The sequence below is a fragment of the Falco cherrug genome, chromosome 17 (genome assembly GCF_023634085.1).
Source record: "Falco cherrug isolate bFalChe1 chromosome 17, bFalChe1.pri, whole genome shotgun sequence".
Taxonomy (NCBI): domain Eukaryota; kingdom Metazoa; phylum Chordata; class Aves; order Falconiformes; family Falconidae; genus Falco; species Falco cherrug.
This window is the reverse complement of record NC_073713.1, coordinates 237182-265147: the sequence shown is the minus strand read 5'-3', so window position 1 is coordinate 265147 and position 27966 is coordinate 237182. Positions and strand designations below refer to the sequence as shown.

The window sequence follows — 27966 nt, the reverse complement described above, 5'->3', positions numbered from 1 at the left end:
AAAGGGGGAATGAAGGAGAACAGGAATTATGCCATAGCTGTACTGGTTTTTCTGAATTACCTGTGAAACATAGGAGAGAGAAATACAGATTTCATGAGATTTTAGTGTATTTGGGCCCTCAACACTGAGAAGCAACACATCCCTTAAATCACGTTACCTTGCCAGATATTCATGAAGTGAAAACACAACCAAAGAAAAGATCTGAAGGCAAATTTTGATCAGTCTCTGTGTGAGGTGCTCCACGAGCCCACCAACCCTCTTCCCAAGATGGTATTCTTCCCCCAGCAAGACCCAGGAAGAACCCAGTCCCAACCACTCCATCCTCAAGGGCAGTGAGGTGCTCTAAAAGCAAGGGGATACCCTGGGGGAAAGGGGAGAAAGGGGTGATCAAATGAGACAAACACACTTCAAGTAGCTGATTTACAGATTCACCATTTACTGGATTCCTTGTGAATAAAAAAGTATATTCTTTGCAAGTTCAGACATGATACAAGCACACATGCACAGGAAAACCAAAGTCCACTGATTATTTTTGGCTCCTTTTCACTTTTTGTCCTTTCCGGAGAAGCTGGAATCCAGGTGAGTCTCAGATTTTTATCCAGAAATGAGTTCATACACTGAGAGAGGGCTCCTCCTAATCCTCAGCTCCTGAATGTCTGATGCTTCACAGGATTCCTTGCATAATTCATCTTAAAAGTGGAGTTACCAGCAGGGCAGTCAAGTGAGAAGTACCTAATGGCCTGTGATCATCAGACACAGCTTCCAGGGAACAGAAGCCATCCGTTCAGCTTCTTGTAGTAGCCAGAGGGAGCTGTTCGGAGACTTCTCTCAGGAGCTGACGTAGCTTATCCTCCTCTTTGCCACACAGGACACCAAAGGGCACCCCTTCTGTCCCGTCTTCCAAAGGCATACAACAGCAAATAGCACCAAGTTTCGGCCAGCATGCTGGCTCTTTGTCATGAGTAGCCATGGTCTGAGAGTCAGCAGCACAAATTAAATTTCTACTCCTTGCTTCTCAGAAGCCCAAGCCATCCTTCAACAGTTGCTGCTGGATACTACCCCTTACTTCAAGGACAGCATGAGAAGCACATATTGCACAGTAAAGCCTATACTCATCCTTTTATCCCACCTGCCCCATCCCCCACCTCCCCTTAAAGAACATATAATTTATATCCAATGTACCATCAGCCCACCTAAAAGACACTGCTGTGGGTGGAGCTCTGTGAGCACGACACAGTCGATCACGGACACAAGGGCCAGCAAATAAATGATTCTGTAAGTGTCAGATGTTTCAGTTCAGGAGATTAGAGATTCATTGACTACACTGTGGGAAGAGCTGTTAAATAAAAATGACTGCAGTAGTCTCAGCCTTCCACAGTCACTTTGACTACCACGTAAATCAGAGACTCATCTTTCATCTTGAAAAATATCTTTTTTTTTAATGGGTTGTAGTGGCCTTGTATAGCAAATACAGCATTGGGTGAATGACACAAAAATGAAAGAGAATAAATGCATGACTTGCTTACAGAAGTAACACACTCTTTCATGATTACATCTGGAGGTACACAAGAGGGTCTCCTGGTATATCAGTAACCTTATTCACAACCTGGAAAGTTCCACTGAGGAAGAATGTACACATGTATAGCAGCCCTGTAAACCAGGAGACATGCATTATTGCTTTGCTAATGGTGTGCTGTGCTTCCTTGGGCAAATCACTTTTAGGTGCCTTTTCCCCTCGTGTTCCCTTCATCTATCTTGTATAAATCAGCCTCCATCTCTTTTGAGGAAGGAAAAGTCTCTTTCCATGTACTAGGGACACTGCTATCTTAGGCACCGTGCGATTTCAGGATGAGCCTCCAAGTTCTACCTTCCATGCATTAATTACAAACCAGAGCATCTTACCCCACAGCATTACTTTTCTGGGTAGTCCATGGAGTCAACCTGCACCATAACTGTAACGCAGGAGTAAAGTTCAGTTTGGGCTCAGAGTAAAAGCAAGAACTAGTGCTGTACCTAAAAGACTGATGCACACGCCCTTCCATTATTTAAAGGGTGAGCTGCACACTGACATTTTACTTGAAACAGAAAATGTTTAAATGACTGGTAAAGTCAAATTTTCAGACAACCCTTTGTTTGGCAGAGGAAAAAGTAACCTTAAATACATCAAACATAGAGGCAGTAAATTACAGTTTGTAAATGTGTCACATGAACTTGTGGATACATTTAGATCAAAAGAGTATAATGAGATATTCTGAGTAATATTTGATGCACCTAATTACTAAGAACATGCCTAGCAGTTTTTCAGTGGCAGTATCAATGCCCTGCAGGTACTTGTCCATGCAGCCCATTCCCCTGTATAGGATCTGTAGATGGCTAACCTGGCCTGGATTGTGCTCATGGATACATACAGCCACTGATTCCAGCTAAAAACCTCATGCATCTAGAGAAGAAAGTGTTTGCATGGCATGATAGTTATAGTCGTCCTACCAAAGACTGGAAAGAACTCCACTGATGAGAATGGAGCTCTTCCCAGTCTGTACCACTGGCAAATGAGACAATGCTCTGGCCTTGAAATTAGAGCCCACATTAAACCAGAGGTCCCAGACTTCTCCCAGACTCTGCCACACACTTCTCAATGTCAAGAAAAGCTGAAAACAGGCAGTCTAGGTCCCCAATTAACTCTATAAAAAGATCTTGGACTCCAGCATTCATTCACCAACTCCAAATCAAAATGAGTCAGGCCCATCACAGTCAACCCAAGAATGGCTCTGAGCTGATAATTTAATCTTTTTAATGGATCACTTATAATAATAGATCTGGCTTTTCTGAAGCTATGATCTTTTTCTCTACTATCGACTAACACTGAAAATTCCAGCTATACATATTGATTTCCTTCAAATACTTAATCACCTTATGCAGAAAAGATTATCTTGAGAAACAGCCCAAATAAATGTGCAACTACTTGTAACCTTTTGTGTCACTGTATCAGGTGGTGAAGCAGTAGCAACACTGGAAAACACAGTGTCTTTGGGAAATGTAGCATATTATTAGATTTGATGATTTCCATTTTCCCGATGGCTTCCGAAAGATCTTTGTGCTAATTAGTTAAGAATACCACTGAATTATTTAATTATCTCTACTTTTGTGCAATAAAATATGTTGTCATATCACACTATCTTGCTGTTGCTGTTCATACTTAATGATCCCTTTATAGTTAGCAATTTCCTTTGTTCTCCCTCTGTAAGTGGTTTTTGGTGGTGCTGGGGAAAGCAGGGGGAGCAGAGAAGGAAGGCAAAGGAAAAAATATCAGTTTTAAAATGTTTTTTTATGTGTGGGAAAACCTTTACATGTGTTTATCTCCAGCTCCGGTTCCCCACGCAATATGTGAAATGTTTTCCAGTGCTACAGCAGACCCATGCGCTCGTTGCTAATGTAACAAGGAATGCTTTCCAGGGGAAGAGGAAAGAAACTATCTCTTCAAAAAATTTTAAATCAGCAAGGAATGTTTTTAACAAGGAAGAGGTAAATTATGATAATTACTCTGACTGGTAGGGTCCTTAAGCATTACTAATTAGCATTTATTGCCTGGATTATTGAAACAATGTGTGTGTTCCCTAGAGTGAAGAAGAACTGGGATGCTCTTTCCTTCTGAGCCCTGGGAAAAAGGCAGGGCAGCAAGAATGCGGTACAGTTGGCAGAGAGGCTCTTCTTCCAAGCACCGTGCGCACCAGCCTTGTGCAGAGCTGCACACAGACACTGGGAAACTTGCACCTTTCACAAGCCCGCATTTTGAACTTCTTAACTGTGTGGCTGCATTCCACCTCACTCACAGAAAAGTGAACAAAATCAGGGTAGCATGAAAGGGAAGTGGCCACTAAAACAGTCAAAATCATTTGACAGGGGTTAGAGGTGCAGATTAACATTTACCTTATACTCCGGGTACTACAGTGCCTTCTATGATTATCAGGCTGCTACACAAACATACTATGAATAAACGCTTCATTGCTTTAAAGTGCTGAAGTATGGCCAAGGACTTCATTGCAGAGAAATTAGAAGCTAACAAATTCAACAGAAAAAAAGAGGTATATTATGCCATTTTCAACTAGCATTTTGACTGAGTTCATACGACTTTGTGAAGAGGCTGCAATCAGATTTCAACTTAAGTTGCATTTTAATATCCAGGATTTATAACACGAATGAAGTTTTGATTCAGAAATTGATTAGAAATTAATCAGTCAAATCAGTACTAGCCACTACGTAGTATCTCAACTATAATTTGGTATCTGGCCCAATTAGTAATTGGAAATTATTCAGGAAAGACAGATAGTACAAGTATTCTCCATTTTCTGAGCTGCAGTACTATGCAACTTTAGGTACCGTTAAAACCCTTGAAATAAAAGAGCAACAATGGGAAACTGCAGAATGCCTTGGACCTTTTTTACCTTTTGCTGCCACCAAACCCCATGCCTTTCAACCTGGGAAAGCAAGTTCCAACTAAGCTGCAACAAGGTCAAAGTCACAGAGCCAAATGGTACAGCGACTGCCCAGACAGAACTTCTAGACACTAGAGTTTTTCAAAATTTGCGTGATTTTTTTTAAAAAAGCACTACTCAAGAAAAAATATACCTGGCTTTGTCTATCTTTCTCCTTTTTAATTATTTGCATCACGTATTGCACAGAGTACTTGGGAACGTGTTATATTAGATGTCATGGTAGCATATTAGAAATACTTTTAATTGAAACTAGTCCCAGTCTGGTATTTTTCTTAGTGGCTGAATAAGATCTTCAATCCTTACTAAGCCCAGCTTACTTATTCTATTTGTTAATTAAATTAACACCTAAGGTTTATTTTCTCTTCCATTTCCCTCTTAAGATAAAAAACTGTCTTTTTGTCCACAGCTTCCTTTTATTCCAGTGAAAACGTGCAACTACAGAGACTGATGAAATTGTCACTGAAGAAACTGTGTAATACTAAGACAAGGTAGCCTTGTAGCTATATATATATTAAATATATATAGATAAATACATATATATATAAAATATAATTTGTCTGTATATATATAAAGCAAAAATAAACCCAAAACTCAACATCCCTTCTTTTGTCTGCAGAAGGTAAAAACCGTTGCAGGAGTAGTTCCGCACTGATTTACATTTGCTTGCAAAGAAGTTGTTCCAAGGGGGTATTGATAAGGCGCCGAGGTTCGGTGGGGCTGACGCCCCCTCGGCCGGCGGGCAGCGGCCCGGCCGCGAAGCCCCGCGCCGGCGGGCTGCGGGATGCCTTACGCTGTGCTTCAGCTCCTATTCCCACGTTTTCTTCTCGCAAGAACCTCGCCTTTTCCACTGGAAATGGAAAGTGGGGGAGCCTAGTTTTCGGGCTTCCTCCTTATTTTAATCCCTGCCAACTGTTTTTCATTGCGTTGGGTTTTATTCCGCTCGCTCGCCGCGCTGCGGCTCCCGCGGCCCGGGCTGCTTCCAGCCGCGCTGCGCCTTTAAAACGCCAGCGCCGCTAATTGATGTGTCTGGGCGAGTCTAGACTGGTAGTGATTGAACCCGCTCCCAATTATGCTCTTCGCTGCGCCGGAGCGGAGCGCTGCGCGCCCGGCGGGGAGGGGAGCGGGCCCTGCCCCCGCAGCCGCAGGGCCGGCCGCCAGCGCCCCCTCCCCCCCCCGCCTTGTTTTGCCGCAGCCCCGCGCAACTCCCGCCTGGCTCCGCTCCGCACCGCGCAGCGCGGAGACAATAGCGGTGCTGCAGCCGCCGGGGAGGGAGGGGCTCCGCGGAGGGGTGCGGGCGCGGCCGCGCCGGGGGGCTCCCCGGTGACCCCCCTCCGGCAAGGGCGCAGCGCGGTGCCAGCCGGCGGGGATGCGGGGACGGGCACCGCAGGCGGCTGCGAGCCCGGGGCAGACAAAAGCGCTCGCCCCTTCCCCCCAAGCTGGGGGGGGGGGGGGGGGAAACAACAACAACAGCGATTAAAAACAGCTTCAGAAGGGAAAAAACTACTTTTTGCCCGTCTCTGAGGTGGGGGGAATAGCTGGACAAAGGTGGCCGGGTACTACCGTATCCTATCCCGATTTACAACGCCGAACAGGTAAACAGAAAATAAACGCAACGCAGAATAAGTTTCTCACTTTGAAATTAGAAGACGTTTGGAAAAACACACAAATTCAGAAGTGAAAGGCTTTGCTGGCATTTTTTTTTCCATAGAGGTAAAATACTCAATGAAATTACAGTGTCATTAAAAAGCTTAAAAAAAAATATCGAACAAGCAACCTTTTCCAGTTTGATAACTATTAAACAATGGAAACCATCAAACATACCCTGAGCGACCAAATACCAAAATGTTACACCATCAATTAATTTTTGGTGCATTGTGGTTTAAGTTAAAGCATTTGCATTCAAGTATCAAACAGTAAATCGGTGCCATAACAAGGTACAGTAACTTCATTATAAATTGCCTCGCAAAACAGAGATAAGAAATACAGTACCAATCAAAATTAATTTTACAGCAATGTAAAAATCTAATAAAGAAAAACAGCAGCAGCAAACATTTTTAACATTTCTGATTTGTCATTTACATATTTTTTTGACTGGAAAAGCAGGAAAGTTTTAAGTTCTAGAAAAAGACTAAAACAAAACTTCACCATTGGCTCAGAATTTCTTTTTAGTAGTTTCCAACCATTAGTACACACAACCATTTTATTATTTAGTTTATTTTTGACCTAACGATCCATAAGATCCAACCGGTCTCCTGGCTTTTTCACTGTTGGGGTTTTTTTCCCTTTTATTTTTGTGTGTGTGTGTGTGTGTGTGTGTGTGTGTGTGTGTGTCCATAGAGCACATTTCTAAGATTAATCGTTCAGTTTTAAACTTGGAAGCATGAGGCATGCTGGGATTTCAGCTGAGGTCAAGCACGAATGTACCGAGCTGTTACTGTTACGCTCTCAGGGTACTCTGTGTTGCTCTCAAGAAGGGAGGGAAGGGGGGAAAAAAAAGGGGGGGTGGGGGGGGGGTGGAAGAGAGATGCTATATGCAGTGGCCTGCAGCAAGGCAAATCTCTCTCAATATGAAAACACTGGCATGTCTATTAATATACCTACATATGTAAATATATATACATATCTAGGGTTTTATTTGCCTACATACATATTCATACACACATATCATCCATATGTGTATCTATACACACACCTCAATAGCTATATTACATGCATCCATATCGTGTATATCTTATCTACACACGCATATATAATATCACTATATGTGTACACACATACACCCCCATATCTGTATCAGCTGTAAAATTATAGCTTGAATATACACACACACAAATCTGCTGTACAAACGCTAGTTTTAATTTGAGATATTTTTACAGTATATGGCCATAACCACCGCCCTACTATTAGCCGATCAACCCTACAGAGGATGCACGTTTTTCCCTTAAAAGGTCTACTAAACACTGTTGTATGTGTGTGTATATGTCTATATATATATACACACACGCGCGCACACACATATACATATATATATGATATATTTATAAAATAAAGATGTCAAAGCACAACTCACAGCTCCCAAGAGCCTAACCCGTGGATTTAAAAGCTAAACATCACAAGTTAGGGTCTCAGGGATTGAGAGGGGCGCAACAAACTATTTCTTGCAAAAAACAGGGATCAAAAATAAAAGATAAAAAGGAGAAAGAGGAAAAGAATAGCAGGCAAGTTCAATTCATGGATCAAGATTACAAAACAGGACACACAGGTGGAAGGAAAGAGCTTCTCTAAGGACCCTCTGTTGAGAGAATACATTCCATTTTTAATCGTTTATACAAAAATGACAAGGCGCGGCAGGTTCCTTACAGCTTCCAACAAGGTCGCTTGCGACAAATACATGAAAAGTCTCCGCGTTTAAATAACGAAGAGGAGGAAAGAAAGGGAAGTTTGGGGCAGTGACGGAATTATTTTCATTGTTTCAACGAAAAGGAATGCAGAAATAAGAGCAGGAATATGCAGGCTCTCCCTCCAGCCGCCTGGCACAAAGCATGCAGCAGCATAAAGGCGCTGCCTCCCCGCCCCCTCCGCCAGCCCCGCGGCCGGCAGGGATGGAGAAAAACCCCGAGTTGCAAGAAAATCAGGTAGAAACTCACCATTTGGAAGCGGGGGAGGCTCCGATCTTCAGCGCCAAGAGCAGGGGGGAAAAGCCCGGCGGCGGGGAGGCGAGGGGCGGGCGGACCCCCGGGCGGGCTCGGGGCAGGGGCAGGGGCAGTGCCCGGACCAGGCTGGGTGCCCGGCGGGTTTTGACACCCGAGCGAGCGCGGGCGAGCGAGCGAGTGCGAGCGTGCGGTGTGCGCAAGCCGGGGGAGGGAGGCGAGGGTGGGTGTGTGCAGCTGGGCAAGCCGCTTGCATTTTTAAAACATCTTTTTTTTTTTTTTTTTTTTTTTTTTTTTTTAAGGGAATATATCAAGGAAAAGAAAAGGGGGAAAAGGAAAAGGAACCAAATTCCTCCGCAGCTCCTCGCTTGCCGCCCTCCTCCCTCCGCGCACCCTCCAATGCTGCTGCTGTTATTGTTGTTATTATTATTATTATTATTATTAAGAGAAGGGGCTGGGGAGGGTGGGGGGGTGGGGGGTCTGCAAGCAGCGGCCCGCTCCTAACTACAGCATCAGCTGGGGGCGGCCGGAGCCAGGGCCAGCCCGGTGCCAGAGCCAGCCCCAGACTGTCAGCGGGGAGGGAGGGCGCGGGCAGCGCCGCCGCAGCCACGGCCACCCTCCCCTGCCAGCCGCGGGCAGCGCTTCCGAAGGAAAACCTGGAGAAAAACCCGCTTCCCCGGGAGAGAAGGGTCCGCGAGCACCGTGCGCGCACACACACACACACACACACACACAAAAGGGACTCCATCCTGCACCGACTCCTCTCCAAGCACCTTGTGCAACCCCAGCCAATGGAAATTTACGCCGGCCATAACCGAGAGCACCATTTCGTCCCCAGCTTGCCACCTCCTTCTCCGCTCTTTTCCCCTTCCTTCCCTCCCTCCCTTTCCTCCCTCTTCCACCCCCACCCCCCCACCCCCCGCCCAAATAAATAATACGGATCTGCACCCTCCACCCATCTCTGGAACGGCTTAGGCCCACCGGCATAAGCGGGGAGAAGCCGAAACGTACCGGAGGGCCCGAGTTTAAAAATGCAAAATATCCGCCGCTGCTCGCCCGCCGCCGAAAGCGGGTCCCCCCCGGCCCCGGCCCCGCACGCCGGGCCAGCCCGGCTCCGTGCCCCGGCGCTCCCCGCCACCGCACGGCCGGGGGCAGCGGTAACAGGCACCATTATGGAATCATCATCATTCACTCCCCGTCCTTTTCTCACCTCAGGAGTCTGAGCCCATTCACCAAAGTCCTTCCTCGTCCAGGATCTCAATTTTTTGGTTTGGTTTTTTTTTTTGGTGTGTTTTTTTTTTTTTTTTTCCTCCTTCATGGATCAGCCAGTCCCGACATCATTAAACTATAGTCCTCCTCTTCCTCCTCCTTCCTTCTCCCCCTCTCTGTCTCCCCCTCTCTCCGGTTTTTTTTTTTTAATTTTTTTTTTTTTATTTCAAATAGGGGGAGTGGGGGGGTAGCTGGGGGGGGGGAGTAGACATAGCTGCATGAAGTGGCTGCCTTTTAGAAAGCACATTTAATCTTTACTGGCTCCCCTAGGCTTCGATGAAGTAGAAGGGAAAGGAGAGGGGGAAAGAAAAAATACAGGCAAGGGAGGCTGTTGAGGGACAGCAAGCATCAGGCTCAAATCAACGACCAGATGAAAATGTACTAGACCACACTGCCCCCTCTCTTCCTCTCGCTCTGTCTCCGTCTCTCTCACACACTCTCACTCCTGGAAAGCTTCAGTGTCTGGTTACAGACTCTTTTGGATCCTTCCCCCCCTCCCCACCCTCGCCCTTTGCCAACTATCCTAGAGATTCCTTGCATGCCTACTTAAATCTTTAACAGAATAAGGACTCGCTCCCCCCGCCGCCAGCCTCGCACACACACACCGGCCCCGCTCACCCCTCCTCAATAAGCTCTTAAGCTCCCGGGAAAAACCCGCCGCCGCGGCCGCCGGCGCATCTCCGGCGCGGCTGCCCCGTCCCGGTGCCGGTGCCGCAGCCGGTCCCGCCGCCGGGCAGCCCCTGTCGCTGCGCCCAGCCCCGGGACCCTCCCGGGCAGCCGGGCACCCGCTCCCGCCCCACGCTGCCCTCCTCAGGGGGTGCAGGGGGGGGGTGGTGAGAGAGAAGGGGATGAGGCGGGGAGTGGCGGGACTGCAGCCCTTCGCCTAGCATCCCTCTGGCTGGATCTGGATTTTAAAACAATAAAATCCACCGCTGCTATCTCGGTTTCCCCCGCTCCCCCCCTCCGCCACACTGCAGCCCGCAGCCGCCCGTGGAAATCGCACGCCCCACGTCTGCATTGAGGCAGGCAGACTGCCTGGCTCATGCCCGTGATGACTTTAGAGCTGACAATCTCCTCTCCTCGACACCCTCCACCCCCCACCCCGCCCCGCTCAATGGCAGCACTGCTGCCTCTCACACCAGACTATATTTGCAATATGTGCTAATTTACCAGCTATATGCCCTTGGATTTTAAAATGAACTCATCAGTCAATGTTTCTAGTACCGATGCTCCCTCTCTCTCCCTCACACACACCCTCTGCTGCAGACATGTTACTCATTCTCCAAGCATTTCCTCTCCGAATGTCCGTCAGACGCATATACACTTCATTGATCAAACCAAATCCCTTGATAACAATAAATAATAATACAGACAGTTAACATCAGCGGGGAGCAGAGGAGTGGGGGGGAAGACAAAGATGACGACTAAATCTGCATTGTGCTTTACTGGGCTGATCCCTGCATTCCCCAGAGATGCAGTACACAATGCGGAGTGCAGGTATGCCCCTGAAAAGACAGCACACACCTAGCCGAGTGGGGCCTTACCTGAGACCCCACACTTGCCTGAGCAATGGAAATGGGAGGTGGGGCTGTTGATGCCTAATACCTGACTCTGCACAGGCTTCAAATGTGCTCATGGGAAGAGAAGGTGGTCTTCGCTACAAGGGAGAGGAAGCACCTAATGCAAAATACAGAAATAAATAAAGAAGGTGGTTTCCTTGTAACACTACGCACTGCACAGATGCTTAGGACTTAAAGGTATCTGGGTATCCAAAGACCCTGACAGGTGCACAGTGGGATTTTCAGAAACACCTTCTTAGTGCCCGATGAAATGTTTCCTTTGTATTGAAGACAGCAAGCACTGATGCAAGAAACCAGGTTAGGAAGACAGTCTATTAACTATCCCTCTGTTACACGTGCCGGCTATTTCAAGGGCTTTAGGGCTCCTGTGGCTTTATTTCCTAGTTTTCTGGGGCTAAAATGGGGAAGGCAGGAGAAGCTGCCTCTTGGGATTTTGGCTAGCTAGACATCTTGTGTGGGTCTGGCAAAGAGAAAGTGACTGCAGTGTTCGGGAAGTTGGGGAGGGTGGGGCTATCTAGAAATCTTTGACTCACTGGGGTAACTCCCTGAGCACAGGAATTAAATTATTACTCAAAGCAAGCTACATTTTAGGAGCAGCAGCCTCAGAATGAAATTCTGCATGCATACAGAGTTTGAAACAACTAAAATAAACATATGGAAATAAATATACAATGCATAATTAGATCATTGGAGGCAACGCAGAAGTCCCTGGGTGAGAGAAGAGGTGGGATTATGCAGTGAAGTCGGTCCAGGGAATCACGGATACAAATTTTCTTATTTATACCAACATAATCCTGATTGACATCAGCCTAGATAGGGGAAGAATCAAACCCTGTGTACTAAAGGATCTAATCTTTGGGAAAAGTTGACTGGATTAGAGAGACTGTATCTGCCAACGATCCTTTCACTCTCCCTACAGATTCCCTCACCATCCCAGCAGCAGGCAAGATTTTGCCATCACACCAAACAATTTGCATCTATTGTCTTTTGCACGTTCCCTTATCTTCCTTCCAAAAAAATGTTTGATTTTTTTTCTTTTAAAATTTTGTTGCAAACACATGATTTCTTTATACGATTTAACCAAGTCTTTGGAGGATACTTATTTCAAGCAGTTAACACCTGACCCCAATTTTTGTGGGTAATTAGTGAGCTAGATAACCACACAAAATGGGTAATTATTTAGTACCCAAGGGTACTGTACAAGAGGGTAGGGGCTGGCAATGTTAGCAAAAGCACACCTCTAATAATTGTATCTATACTGGTGATGTTTTAAGAATAGTTACTCCATCTAATGATCCATGATAAATCAGTAAACTATTTTGCTTCCCTTTAGCACATATACGTAGGCTGACCAAGCGAGGGCAAAGCAACCTGAAGCCCCAGCTTTGGAATATGCACAGGCCCCAAGAGAAGTGAGAGGCATCCACTTGGAGAAGGAAGTAAGACTGGAAAGGGCTGCTCTAGAACAGCAGCAGCAGAGCCTAGTAGCCATCACTAACAGCTAACAGGTTGGTTGGAGATGGCTTGAAAAGCCATGTAGGGAGAAGCTTGTAGAGCATGCCTCAGGGTCTACTTCTTGCTTAGGCAATGTGGCCGGGCTGAGGGATCTTTGTATACAACAATAATCCTACTCATGTTTTAACTGAGTTCAGTCTTGCTTATTGAAAATCACTTTGAAAGCTGTACAAATGAGGCGTTCTGTGTTTGTGGAAGGTCAGCTCTGAAATGCAGGAGGGTGGCATGGGGGGGAGGGGGTAATATTTGATAAATTTCAATTATTTGCCATCTTCAATATTTACGCTGCAAATAACATGTTTCTCCCACGGAAAATATACCACCTCAGCAGATTTTTTTCACCAATTTAAGAAGTAGGAAGAGATGGAAACTATTCTGAAATAGAAACTAAATAAGAAAAATTCAACTACCAAAGAAAAAAAAAAAAAGGATTTGATCATCAGAACCATGTGAAAAGAAGCATTATGCTGGAAACAGATCCATAATCTCTAGCACAGTGGTCACTACCCACTGACCACTATTTGCAGCATTACACACACACTTAAGGATATCTTCAAACCAAGACATTACGCTCAGCGGAAAAGCACTTTCCTTTTTTAATTGCTTTTATGAATCATCAGTAACATCCGGACACTTCATTTACTAGAGTCCAGTAACCTTGGTTTTCAAAGACTCAGATTCCAAACCTAAGGGCCTGCAGGCTGGCACAAAAAATAGAGGCGTCATTCTCTTTTGATCACAGTCATGCATTTAACTTAGCTTGCTGCTTTCGGATCATTCAAGCCAGGCACTACAGAAGAAAGCATAAATGGCAACATCACCTGGCACTGTGACCACCAGGAATTAAACAGAGGAAGTCTGAGGCATTTCCACAGCTCCTCATATTTATCTTTTGTTCTGTTTTTTGGTTGTTTGGGGGGTTTGTTTGGTTGTTTGGATTTTTTTTTTTCAGTGAAATAAGTGCAACTGGAAGAGGCCTGAAAATTGCTCTCATATTTAAAGAGGCCAAGTCTCTGCAGTCCATTTAGTCCTGAGCATGCGCGTTCATATTACCAATGTGAACAGATTCAGAAGCAGAAAAAACCCCACCAAACCCAAACCAAATGCCAGAACTGGCGGTAAGTTCAGAGCAGCTGTGAGGTAGACACTTATCCACTCTGAACTACACCTGAAGACTGAAGCTTCTTTTGTGTGCTACAGGTCATTTACCAATTCAGTAACTTATAATAATTGGCTGCTACCATGCTGAGGTGGGTTTAAATAAATTGGCACCCCCTTCACTAATCCTCTCAGGGCCCTGGTTTGCAGGAAAAGGTCTTGCAGAAATGGAGTGAGAAAAAGTTTGGAGAGAGAAGCTGGAAAACAGAAAGGAAGAATGAGTTTAATTACGAAGACAAGTTCAAAGGAAGAAGAGACTTTGGTAGGTGCACAGTTACAGCAAAAGCAGAGTAAAGACAAACTATTACTACTTTTTTGTGACCAATTGGAATTAGCAATTCAAAGTAGAAGGCACACAGGAGAAAGGATGCTCAGCCAGAGAGGATGGTTTAGAGACTTAAGCATTAACTATAAAACCTTAAGACCTTTTTGAGACAAATCAATAATTTCACTCTGGGCAAACTATACAGAGATCATTTAGGAAATACCTTTAAAATAAGTTACATCTCAGCTATATGGACAGCATATATGATAACATATGAGAATAGTTTACAAATTAATAAAATGTCTTCAGTGGAGTAAAAAGTATTTAATAATACAAACAAAGAATTCTAATGACATGAGGACAAGGTACAAATTCACAGTGTGAGGCACATATATGGAAAGCAAAGCTGGGCAAAGGCATCATGATTTGGGCATTACCAGAACAGTGCTCTATCAAGTGAGGAGCTTGACAACCCAAAACTTCTAATTTGAACCTCACTGTTTTGTATACTGTTGTCTAATTCCCCATCAAGTCAGTGATGAAATCACTTCACCTCTTCCTACCCTGCATCCCCAAAATACAGAATCATCACAACAATACTTACCATGTCCTTGGAGTGTTCTGAGGTCCTTGGAAGAGAGCTGCTATGTCCAGATTACTTTTGTTATCCTCATCTGATATCCTGTTAGTCAACAGAGAGGACGGAGTGTGGTTAAAGATCACGTAAATTCCCTTTCATTGCCAACAATTCCTTTTAAACTGACTCATCCACCAACTTTCACCTCCAAACCCAACAAGGCATGTGTTAGCAAATTACCTCACCCAAGCACTATCCTGACAGCAACACAACTAAAAAGGTGGTAGTTGTATTTTCTCTCCATCCCCCAATTCTGCTAACAGCTTTCTCAAAGATCTTTGAGCTCCAACTATATCAATCCCTGGATAATGGAGAACAATTAAATAATAAGGTGAGAAGGCCATAAAACAATTCAATCCCAAGGCGAGTAAAGTAAGCAAAAAGCAAAATGAGGTGGTGCTGTTCACCTCCCGGTGAAAGGTCCTGGAATACTGCACCGTTTGGTGCCCTTACTGGAACCCATGTATAGGAAAATGGGAAGAGTTCAACAAAAGGTCAGTCAGTAGAACAGAGAGATTTGAAAAGAAAGGTTACAGAGCTGAATTCGTCCAATTATCAAAGAAAAAGTATGAGAAGTGGGAATGCAGTACCCCGAGTGATGTGCGTTTTGCGTTGGGGGAGCTAACAATCTGCCCCTATCCGTGAGTTCTGTACACATTGGTCTGAAAACTCAAGGTGAAACTCGATTTTATGTGAAGTCATGCAAAAAAGTATTACATCTACTTTTGCGTGGTTTGCCATTTCCATATCACATAAGGTACCTGAAACCCCTTGTATTTCACATGGTTTCAGGTCCACAAAAGTTTCATGTAAGACTCACTTCACTTAAAACATAACAAAACCTCCAAGAACCTCACTAAAATTTTGGGTAAGACTAACCTGTTTCAAGCTGGTGACATGATTTCCTAAGATCTGAAGCTTCATACTGGAAGTCTGACAAATCTTGTAGTATTTCAGTTACTAAGTGATGGAGCTATATTAATACATTAACTTACAAGGTTGCTACAAAAGTATTCTATCTGGTCAACATTTAATGCTTTTTTAAAATTTACTTGAAATTCTAATAGAATCATTGCATGAAAAAGATGGTCCCTCTCAATAAACTTTCTTCTTTTTTTCTGAAAAAAAGCCAGCAAAACCAACATGTGTTGAGGCTGTTCAATTAGAATTCAACCTGCTGAACCCAGATTCAACTTCAGAAACATGGATAAAGTTTAGGAACACTTTGGGAATCTCACCTGGCAGGAAAAGCAGAAAATTAAATTAAAACTAGAAATTTGTGTGACAAAGCAAAGCTAGAATGAATTATATTTCAATAGCAAAGAAGTGCTAGGGTCACTCTGTGAAAGATTGTAATTCAGAGATTGGAGGGCTGCTGCCTGCAGTCCACAGACCTGTTCCCATCTTCTCCATGAATTTGCTGTGGACTCTCAGTTCTGCAGACTTATTTCCAATTCTCCCCTACATAAACGCAACACAAATAGGTAACATAACTACTGCAGGTAAGAAAGGAGCTGGGACTATGAGCCTTAATTAACGTTTGTGAAGAGCCCTGAGAGATCACAGGGACCTGAGGAACCTCAAAGCAGAGTTATCCTTAAATATCCCCCAGACTTCCTGTGAGATTCAGCCTTTTCAACCAGCACCAACTTGCTTTTCAAGGAGAGGGTGGAATTATTTAAAAGATAAAACAAAGAAAGAAATGTTTTTCAGGTTTTCTAGTGCTCCAGCTACAGCTTGCAGTTGACACAATTAAAAAAGCCAAACACAAATAACTGAACAACACGAGGGCATATTTCTCTCAAGAAAAAAATACTTGTCTCAGCCACTGCTTAAGAATTAAACCAAGAGGTATGACTCCAAAATATTTTCTACAGCTGGTTGGTGAGCCCAAGCCACCAGTCCCTGTGCAGGGACAGGCAGAAGCTGGCATAGAACCAGCCAGAGGAATCCCAAATCAGTGGTGATGACAGTGGTGAGAATCCAAAAGGCCTGTTCCTATTCCCAGTCCTGCCACTCGGTGTGCTAAGTGGCTTGGGCAAGTCTCCCCTTCTCTTCGTGCTTCCTCTTCTGCCTGCCTTATCTATTTAGCCTGCAAGCTCCTGGGGACAGGGAGTCTCTTCTCACAGGGTATCTACAGGATGCCAAGCTGTTTAGGTATTGCTGTCAAAGACATAACAGGCTTGGGCACTTCAACACGGGGGAAGTCTGAACGCAGCCCCAGTCACCTTCACCTCTTGTGAAACCAGACACAGAGGTCTTAACATACAGTAATTTGTTTTCAGCTTCTTCGCTGGTGGTGAGAGTGTATTAAAAATTAGAAAGCCACATATCGAGAGGCATGTGACAGACAGAATGAATGTCAGAACGCGAGGAGGATGCAGCAGCCTCTGAGGACTTACTTTCGGCCCATCAGATGCTGCTTAGCCTCTGCATGCCAGAAATAGCAGCGGGACGCAAGTGCAGCAGCCAGTCTCCCCACTCCTGGTGCCAGTTCACACTTCTGCATCACTTCACGTTGCAGTGCAGGCTCTAGTACCCCCTAAACTTAAATTTAGTTGGTTTTATAATGCAAAAAGACAATGTAACATTTTTATGAGATACAAAATGAAGAAAAGAGCACAACTGGAATGTTAGATTATTTAACTTATTATGATAATAAATGACATGAATTGGGATTTTTAAAGTGTAGTAATAACCATTTCTAGTTGATTTTATTTGTCTAAAAGTAGTATTAGGTTATAAATATTGTTGATTTTAACTTTGTACAGCTAATGAACGTATGTCAGCATGGAGGTAGTCCATATTTCTTCAAAGAGATATATATCATGCTCACTTGCAATTCCAATATCACATGCAATACGACTGCCTCTGAACAATTCACATACGATCAGTTCCTCTCTGTCTTTACAATACTCCTTATGAGGAACAAGGACCTCTATTTCATAGATAGTGAATAAAACCAAAGAAAAAGACGTGGCTCATCCAAGGTATAGTGAATAAAACCAAAGAAAAAGACGTGGCTCATCCAAGGTCCCACAGGGGAGTCTGTAGCAGAACTTCAGGGTCTGCACCAACAACTTTAAAAAAAAAAAAGAACAATAATTGCTCCACTGTAACAGTAGAGGCCGTGCACAATCTCCACTCCATTAATAATAAAACAAGACGGACCCCATGAGCTGTATTCAAACAAGAATCCCTCACAGTAGAGACAATTTAAAAATTACAAAGCTAATTCACCTGGTGTCTCAGAGAAATCTGAACTCACATTTCCCAGCAATAACTCCCGCCAGTCATGACAGTAAGCCTGTACCTGGGATGATTCAGTAGCAGCTCTTAACTCTTACAGTTTGACCCACACAGGTGGCCTCAATGCTTCATGCTAGACCGGACTTTCCACATGGAACCAACTGCAGCAGCAGGTCCTGAGTCATTATTTGATCACTTTCCTGCTTAATTGCCATTTTTAATTACTTGCATGGTAACAACAAAGAGTCTATCTACCAACGGAAATCCATTCTTTGAACAAATTCTGCCTTTTCTCTTAGATGTAAGCTATTGCTACATAAGCCATTCCTGATTAACATGGGGCCCTCATGGGAAAGCCACTGCCTGTCTTAGTGATTTCATTTCCTACATCTTCTCTTCTTCAACTGACAATCCAAGTCACTAAAAAGTAAGGGCAAAAGATCCCTTATTTTATTGTTACAAGATGACAGTGTTTTTTGCCTTGCTATTTTCTTTCAGCAAGATATATTAGCACTACATTTGCTCCTCCATGGGGTGGGATTTCTTAAATAAAAACGTATGTTATATACATATGATCTTGGAACCAGAGCTGCATTCGCCTATTAACTATCCACATTTGCTTCAGACTTGGCCAGCCACCTAGAAAACCTGCCAAGACCTTTCTGGCAGCCTTTTCACAACAGTTCCAGGAAAACATGGAATATTCAAAGAATTTTAGGGCCTCCTGGCTTCGTTTGTCACCACTCTCCTTGCCCACTTAACACTAAATCACAGGCAAATTGCTCTAATGCCCTATTAAAGATTTAAAAATGGCCTTCTCCACAGCAGGGTATCTGAGGACAAATCTGCGCTAATATATAATGCAAGGCCTGCATTAATATGTAATGCAGTGTGGCATGAGGCAGACCAAGGGCTTCACAACATGTAAGGGAGCTACTTTACAAACTTTGAACCTCCCAAGTGAATTCTGTCCTAGTTGGAGTTTTCAAACCACCCTCAGATACCCAGGCAAAGGAAGGATTCATTTTGTCCTCATCGTTACTCCAGTGAATTACCGTTGAGGTTTCAGGCCCACGTCATACAAGAAGCAAACAAAAACGTGGACAGTTACATCGGAATTCACTGCCTCTGTGGGTCTCAAGGCACTGCTTGAGCAATGCCATTAAAGATACGTTGGAGTCCCATTGCCTACAGCTTGTCTGTAAGCTAACTGACAGACTTTGGGATGACCAGATGACGTGATTCTATTACCGAGATTCAGAGTAGCATTCACGGAAATGGCAGCTGGAAGCGTTTTCTTTGCAGCCTAAACCAGGATCTAAGTCCTTTCAAAGCCATGGCAGGAGAAAGACAAAAATCCTGCTGTCATTTGCATAAATTTATTACTAACCAAGGCCCATCTCACTTGCACAGCTTCCCCTGGTTTTAAAAGGCAAGAGAAGCATACTTTAAATAATTTGAAAAGGCTTTTTTTATTACACAGAAGTGACTTCAGATGTCAAGTAGTCTGTATTAATTCCTAGCATGAATTATAGATTAAATGTTTAACCCTGGACTTCAACATGGATTGAGAATTCCTTGCTACTGAGAGCTGACAGAAGTGCCTCACTGAGCACCCCCACATCCCCACATCATTGCTTCTCTGGACCATTTCTAGTTACGCCTCAGGACCTCTTGACTCAATTTTGGTGCAGGACTGAGTCTCTGCACACATACTGTCTTGCACCTTGTTAGTCTAAAAGTTATCACACATTTCTCTTTGCTCCAAATAACCTTTTCTGGCTCTTGAACTCATTAGTCATTGTTGGTTTGCCATCTGCTACTTCATAGGCACATGACAAACATATACATATATACAGCTACAATGTTAGACAGCACCAAGACAGAATGTTTTATGAGATCCCCCCCACTTCTTCTAAAACACACAGCAGTGAGCTGGTGGGCATACTTCCTGAGAGGCTCTACACACCATGTAATGAGATTGTGGGTATGTATTTTGCGATTAAAAGTTGCCCCTCCACTGGAATATAAACAAAATGGAGCATCATAGAACCCCTCACACTAGCAATTCCACCAGCAGAGTGTGGATATCTTCCTCTTTTACTGAAGAAGGAAGAGACTACCGTTCCCTCATTCTGATGCAAAGTCCCGAGTAGTCACTTTATGAAATGCAGCCACCAACATACGGCCCTTGTGGATTTATTACAGCACCATGGTTACAGATTGCTGATCAGTGACTTCTATCCTAGAATTCTACAAACAGACATGATTCAGCAGTCTAACTACACCATTACTAACACAGTAGGTAGTGGACACTGATTTTATTTTTTCCACTAAGACCTAAGCTGTTTAATGTCTCATTCAATAATTATTCTCATGTACAAATGAAGGGAATCACATGCCCTATCTTAGGGCTCTTGTAAAATCAGTTCTCCTTTCACATTTCAAAACCTATTGGAAAGGCAATCTCTAACATCAACTCAAACCACAAGATCTGTAGCTGAGAGCAATCATGTCTTGCCTTCTTGCCTTCCCATTTCCTTCCTGCTTTTTCTTTTCTTCCTCATTCTTTTTTTAAAATCCTGTCCTCCAAATCTAACAACCTCATTTATGAGAGGAAATGGAAAGCCAAGGGGAAGCTGTGGCCTCTGACAGACTGCAAACACCACTATTGCAAACCACTCTCTGATGCCACAATTGCTATTCCTTGTCAGAAGAGATGAGCAGCCACTTCAAACACAAGGAAACCAGACTTTACAATAACCCCCCATCAGTGTCATTAATCTGGGAATGGGTTTGGCTTGCTATTTACAATGATTCCTTAAATCTCACTTAAGCTAAGGAATACAAAGGGTGTGCCTATGCTCTTCAGGGGACTGACTGTAGTGACCCCAAATCTAGCACCAGCCTGAGCTGCTGCAACTACAAATCTCCAGCAGTACCACATGGAAGTGCCAGCTCAGGCTCCTGGGCAGCAGGGCTGTGGCTAGTGCAGCACCACACCTGAGCTCATCACATCCCACAGCAGTCAAGTGACAGCTGGACTGTACCTGTATGTCATGCTCTTGCATGGTGAGGACCAGCTCTAACCTCATATTGAAAAGTCGGTGTGAAAGCAGAACCAGGTGTAACCCTCCTCACTGTTTCTCAGACTTTTATTCCTCCTGGTAATACCAGAGTTCCAAGAAACAAATTTAATGAGGAATGGAAAGGTCACGATGCATGTTTGGACACAGATTTGCAATTCAGCTGACTTGGCTTTTGTACACAGCTCTCCCAATGATACACTGCCTGGCCTTGGATAAGTCCTTCACCTTCTGCTTCAGCTTCTGGACAGTGGTCCGGCAATCCTTTCCCATTGCACATGGTAACCGTAAGGAGCTGGAGGTGGCCCATGTCATTGGATAATTACTACTAAAACTCCTATAGTGCAGTTATTCAATACACGAGCCCAAGTGAAGGCCAAACTCCTCTCAGCCTTTCACTTTTATTTGTCGGTGGCAAACTATGCACTTAATCCTTTGCAGGAGACAGACATAGAATGGGTCAGAATCCAGACTTCTCTAACACACCTTCTCCAACAGTGACAAGCATTAGTGGCTTTGGACAATCAAGAGCTGTCCTTCCTACTGGTTTTTCCCTGGTCTTGAATTGCTGTACTTCATGCAGAACCTTGAAACACGAAGTCTAAACTCAGTTCTAAAGTTATTATAATGAATTACAATAATTCTATGTATGGTTATTGAAAACATAAGTATCTAATCTGTTCTAGACTTGCAAACTTCCCATTAACTTCTAAAAGCAATTAAGTTCATTTTTAAATTAAAAACTGGTGGGAAAGAATTGCTTTTTAAAACATTTTCAATTTGTCACCATTTAATTTCTCTGCATGTCTCCTTGCATTCACTTAGTGAAACTACGAGAATTTATCAGTCTACCTCTTCCTTCCTCTCTTTTCATTGTAATGTCAATTTGTTTTTCCTTTCTAAAGGGAATGGTGCCAGTATATCAATTTTGGATATCTCCCTGCTTAGGACTATTTCTGCTGGCACCTTTTTAAGCCACTCTTCCTCTCCTCAGATTTGGTAGTACAGCTCCTACACTGCATGCCTTATTGTCTTTGGTCCCAAAAATACAGACAGACAACACTCATATGAGTTTCACATCACTATTGTGCAGGGGTTTATCCACTCTGTGTTTATAATAGGATCAAGCCCTAAAATGTTCATAAAAGCATCCATTCATGGCTTGAGCTTTATATCCCTACTGAATGTCAGAGCAACAGACAACAAGATCTATCCAGAATTCTGTGAGGAGTAAACAAAAGAAAATAAATCTCTGCCTTTATCAGCCATTTGCCTGACTAGTTATGGCTTTTTTGGACATTGACAGTTGCATGTGTAAAAAATGGCCCATTCACAAAACCACTCTTACACTACAATTGTTAGACATGACATTTACACATCACTGTTAATTATAAATTACTTGATCCTGACATTTCCTTAACACGTTATGAAAGCCATAATGAAACCCTCTCAGCTGTGTGTCACACCTGTAACAAAGACAAGCTTAGAGAAATTACAGTCTTGTCAGACCTGAGCAAAGGGCTGAAGGAAAAATGGCAGCAGGGTGACTCACACTTGAAGCGGACTTATCCTCAATGACCTGAGGGGGGCAAGTGAGAGCCCTGCACCACAACATTTGCTCCTCTGTGGCAAGACGTGCTGATTTGGTCACCTGAATGTGGGAACCTACAAGAACGTAGATGGAAAACAGAAATCAAGGACTCCATAGTGGCTATACTTACACTGCTCTCAAACAGTATTCTTAGAAAGGGTCTTGAGTATGGTGGGCTCTTTTCTTGAAAAAGAAAAAGTAGTTGTACATTGAGAGATGTCTGGCAGGAGCCAGGGAGTAGCTCCAGCAGGTATCCTGCAGCCACTGGTAGGGTCCTCACTTGTGGGCTGACAGCTCTTTCCCCATAGGTAAGTGTCTTCATCCTTAGCACTAGTAGTGGCTCTCTCCTGCTTTTAAGAAAGTAAGTGCTTGGAATATTTCTTAGCCAGTGGCATTCCATTTGCAGTACACCTCAGACAATCTTGGATCACCTAACTGGAAAGGAAGCTGTTTTCTATGACTTTGAGAAGGAAGCAGGGAAAGGTGGTGGTGAGGAGGAGCCACTGCATATAACACAAAATGTGGAATTTAAATTTCTTTCCATATTTGCCCCAGAAACCTGATTCTTGAACTTATTTAACCAAGAAACAGGGCCATGACATCCATGACATTGCACAAAGAGGCTAATTTCACACTATTGCATGTAAAAAAATTATTTGCTCAGGGAGAATACATTTTATATTTTGAATATATATATATATAAATATATGTAACTGGGACTGCCTGGAGCATCAGTGGGGTCAGGGCAACTTAAAGTTTTGTCTTGCTTGAAAAAGAAAGAAAAAAAAAGGGGTGGGGGTGGGGTAGGTGTTCTCAAGTTAAACATTTTGGATCTTCCTCTGCTATGGGAAATTTCCAAATGTCAGATTTCCTTTCTGTCCCAGTTTAGACTGGAAGCTTTTATCACAAGGTTAAATCCTGACAGCCCAACAGCACACATATATGAGTTTGTCTCTGACTGAAGTTTGAATGGATATAGAACTTATGCCAAAAACTCATGCTGGAAATGTTGAAATTCACCTGGTTGTATATCTAAGCCACCAAGCTACGAGAAGGGAAATGTAAGACTGAGAAGGACAGTGTTAGTCAGAGCTATGTGTTCAGATCTCTGCTTTGGCCTCACACTGTTCATTTCCAATAGAAGAGTTCCAAATATTGAGCTGGTCTACACCAGCTAATTCTTTTATTTTCCAATCGCACTATGCATTTCAATCAATTATCTACATCTAATTGAAAGGACATCTGTTTCCCTTATAGGTTATACTTTTTGACACTAACATGCAAAAAAGAACTTCCTTCCTCAGTAATTTATAATTTCAAAAGGAGAGCATAGCAGCATTTCTGAGGTCTGGGCTTTGAATCTGTGTAATGAAATTGTCTTATTTTTAACTGTCTGAGCAGCTTTCAAGCAGAAGCGTGTTAGAATTCATATTAATTTATGCAGTACCCTATCATCATCATAATTTAGCTTACAAGGTTGCTGTGCTTGGAATTCCAGTTATGACATGAATTCTATACATTTTATACGGATTTATAAATGGCACCAATAGAACACTTAGGGCCTTATTCATTAAACAATGAGTCATTCTGGCATTCCATTCTATTTCATCCCAGTTCTTACAAAACTTTTATGTACAAATTTGACTGTACTTAATGCATCTGATTTAGCAGCAGAAGTGTTGCAGCATAGTTTCAGCTGGGTGTGGAAACAGATGAAAGGCATTGTTTTTTTTTAAAAAAAATAAGGAAAAAAAAATCCCTCTAACAGTCAAAGTTTCTGAGTTACAACCTCCTTTCCAAAGGAACACCATTCAGGTCCCAGGAAACAGCCCGTGCCTCAGCTTTCTTACCATCTTACCCTCCCCAAGCAGAACTGTGAGGCCACACAACAGAATGGTCAGAAGACACTTATGGAGCCGCAAGCAATCAGGTACTAATTCTGTGGATAAGGAGAGTTCCTCCTTCTTCAAGACTGTAAGGTGGCCATCTTTCACAAGCATCACAGCCACAGAAAACACAGAAGCAAAAGAAAATTTGCAATGGTGCACTATTGCAAGTATTTTCTAGCTGCCCAGCAAACAGGAAAAACAAAAAAGGTATTTCTGAATACAACACTTTAGTAGTTATTCTTGATAGATAATTTCAGTGTACACTACAAGAGGCTTAAAGGCTTCCCTTAGTATGCGGTTTATGACTGTGGCACCAGCAAACTAATGATGATGCAGGACCACAACATGAATTTTTCAAAATAATCTCCCTAATGTCCTAGAGCTTCCAGTGAGATTGGTTATATTTTGTGTGTGTTTTAAATGAGAATTCCGTTGAAAATAAAATGATTAAGCCAAAATAAGACCTGTTACCTGTCTTTCAGGAATGCACCTATATTACAAATAGTGGCTAACAGTATGCCTACACAGCAAAATATAGGGCCATTGTTTGGTAAATTCTAGCATAATCTAGGCAAAGCACATAAAAATAGCAGTGAAGTCATGATGGTATGGGTTTTAGCATGCTCTAGCAACTACAGTACAAAGTCTTCAGGGACGCGCTGGTTACTAGCCAGTGGGAATCTGTTTGAACTGTTCTCATTACTTCATTCAATCCAGTTAATCCAGGTAAACTGGCATATGCTACAAACTGCTCTCCATTTTACAGTTTGGGCACCTCAGCACATATGACTATTTTACCTTCCCTTTGTCCTTTCAATCTTCTTCCTGACTGCTGGATGTATGGCTATGATTTCCATAATTTCTGTAAAGCTTTCTGGAGCAGAATAGTCTCAGAAGTCACTGCTCCTCTATCAAATCTGACCGGGATTAGAAAATAGTCTCAGAAGTTGCTGGGAAGAAAGAAGGCACAGATATATAAATGTGCATAAGGCAAATGAGCACACTAGCTGCCATCTTTTCATTGGAAACCATTCCAAGACTTCATCATTCCTCGGATGCTTGCAGTTTTCTTCATTACGTATATAAGCATCAGTGCCTGGTTTTGGTCTTTATCCTTAACAAGTCACAGTAAATTTGGAATTCATTTCACTACATATTCTTGAACATTAGGATACTACCTACCAAGCGATCACCATACCAAGAAAAGCACAATACTCTCTGCACCCATGGTCCTTAAGGGAGAACAGGGATGCGTGCTTAAGTAAAAGGTACCATCTCATTTTCATTAATTCTCTAACCATGAGATTTCTAGTGCTTCACTTTGCATTACAGACTTGAAGGGACAAAACCAAGATCAAAGTTTACATTTCATTATCCCAGGACAGTTTTCAGGGAGGTAGATCACTTCTTTTGCATTTTACATTCCAGTGGAAATGTTCGCTGAAAAACGGTTGCTATCTCTCTGACTATTTACAGGCTTAGCTGAATAAAAACTGGGAATGTAATGAAAAACAAGGAAATCTTTGAACATCTTTGTCTGTTCATTGCCCAAGCTGAGAGAAACAAAAATGGCAGTTAAAGGAACTGTTCAGGGTGAGCCACCTTCCTTTTGCCTCCTCCTCTTTTAGTCTACAGCTCATGAGTCGTTGCTTTACTCATTGCAAAAGGTCCATAATTTTAACACTGCCATATTCTCTTGGAAATCTATTGAAATGGCATATGATACAAGCCATATGATAGAAGCTTAATTACACAGAGGGCATATGGAAGGCATATGACATAAGGACATATGGAAGGCATATGATAGAAGGGCATCCGAGGACATATGATGGAAGTCTAATTAATTGACAATACATTCCCCTCATCACAGGGAGAGCTGGAATGCTATTTTGTTCAGAAGAAAAATATGCACGTTGAATTACGTTTACCACTGACCATTCTCCTTTTTAATTATTATTCCTTGTTCTTTGGAGCAAGAGAGATCATTTGATTTACATATCATATGATTAACATACTTATCTAAGTTTGATAGCCACAATTGTGTGTATTAGTATAAATAACTGCTATTTTTGAACCTTAAGAAGTTCCCTTATATGTGTGCAAATAAGATCTAAAATGCTCCCATCAAAAAGAAAAGTGACTGTTCTTATTTGGGAGTTATTACTCCCCATTCATAAAGCTATTCCTAGAGAAGTACAATGCAGGTTAAAAAACAACAACAAAAAAATAATCGACCCTTACGGAACAGCTCTACACTGGATGCGAGTCAATGTAGCTTGTGGATTCACAGCTGAAAATTTTCACTTCCATCTGCAAGAAGATTTAGGGGGGGGGGGAGTTCTGCCTAAAATGTGCCAAAAAGATTCCTCTTTTTTAACTACCTGCACGTGTTTGATGTATGTGCCTTCATGAACCACAGAGGCAGCGTTGTGTTCACTCGGATACTTGCCTTGTCCCAAGGAACTGCAGAGTTATAAACCATGGCAGTGATATATGTAACCTCTTTGAAAACAAGAAGAAATAAAATCCCACTAATCCACTCTTTGAATAACTAATAATTGAGCACTGAGTAACACCTGAGAAACCAACAGCTTCTCTTTGCGCTCAGTGAACAAGGATTTGCAGATATTAAAGTTTTTAAGTGCCGTTTTACCAGAAAAAACATTTTTCTGGGTAATGTAGAATATCTCCAAATATTGTTATCATTTTCACACTTTTAGAGTAGCCTAACAAAATGAACCCTGTGCCTACCTTTTACTTTTATTCGCTAACTTAGAAAATTTACCCACTAGCAAACAGCCTCCCTTCTATCTGGGAACCCTAAACCTCTTGTCAGAATTAGTCATATATGTAGTCAAAAGACGTAACACAGCTCGTGTTCTGGGCCCTGACCAAACATTACAGCCACCATCTTCACTCAGGCTGCCAGGGGACCAGAATCCTGAACAATGCCAGCTTGAAGACCTTGACACTTGTGTTTAAACTTTACCAGATAAATGCCAGAGTTTCAGAGGTTTTTTTTTTTCCTTAGGCAAATAAAGCTGTAGATTTCAATAGCAGCTAGATATACTTGGTATAGTCCCTGCATTTTAGACGTGGAAGATAAATCAGAAACATGGTCTTTTGCCCAGAATAGCTGGCTCACCATGTACCCATTCTCCACACAGTTCCTCCACAAAATTTGGGGTGGTTCCACAGCTCCTTAATCCAAACTCTTGTGAGGGAGAAGCAAACCACCTCTACTGGATGTGTCCAGAAGCATCAGCCTTTGAAACACCTAATGTAACTGTACAAGCCTAGGGGGACAAAACCCCCTTAAGAATCACCGTTTTAGCCGACTGTAATTGCTAATAGATATTCCCTAAAAACAGCTCTCCTGAGGACTGTGTAGATTTAGGTACTTTCACAAAAACCCTTACAGGCTTTATCTGGAAGCATCAGCACCAGCCTCCTACGCTTCCTGAGAGACAATGAGTGTGCCAGGTCTCACACTGCCACAGGGCACAGCCTTGTTTAACTCCTGGTGTAGAACTAACCAAACCAGCCAAAGACTAATGGAAAGGGAAACCTGCTTACACACCTCA

General features: G+C 43.0%; 1 long non-coding RNA gene across 6 annotated transcripts in view; it reads right to left on the bottom strand.

The window, feature by feature from the left end:
* Positions 1-416: 416 nt before the first annotated feature.
* The window catches only part of LOC114016110 (uncharacterized), a 94043-nt gene continuing 66493 nt past the window's right edge, over positions 417-27966 (bottom strand). For all 6 annotated transcript variants that reach the window (XR_003560406.2, XR_003560404.2, XR_008735431.1 and 3 more), the window contains one exon: positions 417-14612. This is a non-coding gene — a long non-coding RNA (uncharacterized LOC114016110). The remainder of the gene's footprint in view (positions 14613-27966) is intronic.